The following is a 330-nucleotide window of genomic DNA, read 5'->3' as shown; positions in this document are numbered from 1 at the left end:
ATAGACATATATAGACATTGACTCAAAATTAATAACATATATTTCATCAGATCACTGCCAAGTAATGCACACAGTCCATGTTGTAAGGACTGTAACGTTAACCAGGGGCAGACAGCCTGACAACAGCCCTTGGTAGCCTATCTTCTCACTGCATAATTCATTACCCAGCAAACGATTGCAATTCCCAACCAACGGACAACACAGGCAGCAGCCAAGCAACTTACTCCAAACTCTTAAGAACATATATGGAAAAGTCGGGTTCCCTTGCACTGCAGCACAGACTGTAATGGCAGCATGACCCACTGAGTGCGAGTACACGACGGGATCTGT

The sequence above is a fragment of the Morone saxatilis genome, unplaced genomic scaffold (genome assembly GCF_004916995.1).
Source record: "Morone saxatilis isolate NCDOM2014 unplaced genomic scaffold, NCSU_SB_2.0 Contig14, whole genome shotgun sequence".
NCBI lineage: Eukaryota > Metazoa > Chordata > Actinopteri > Moronidae > Morone > Morone saxatilis.
This window is presented reverse-complemented; position numbering follows the sequence as displayed.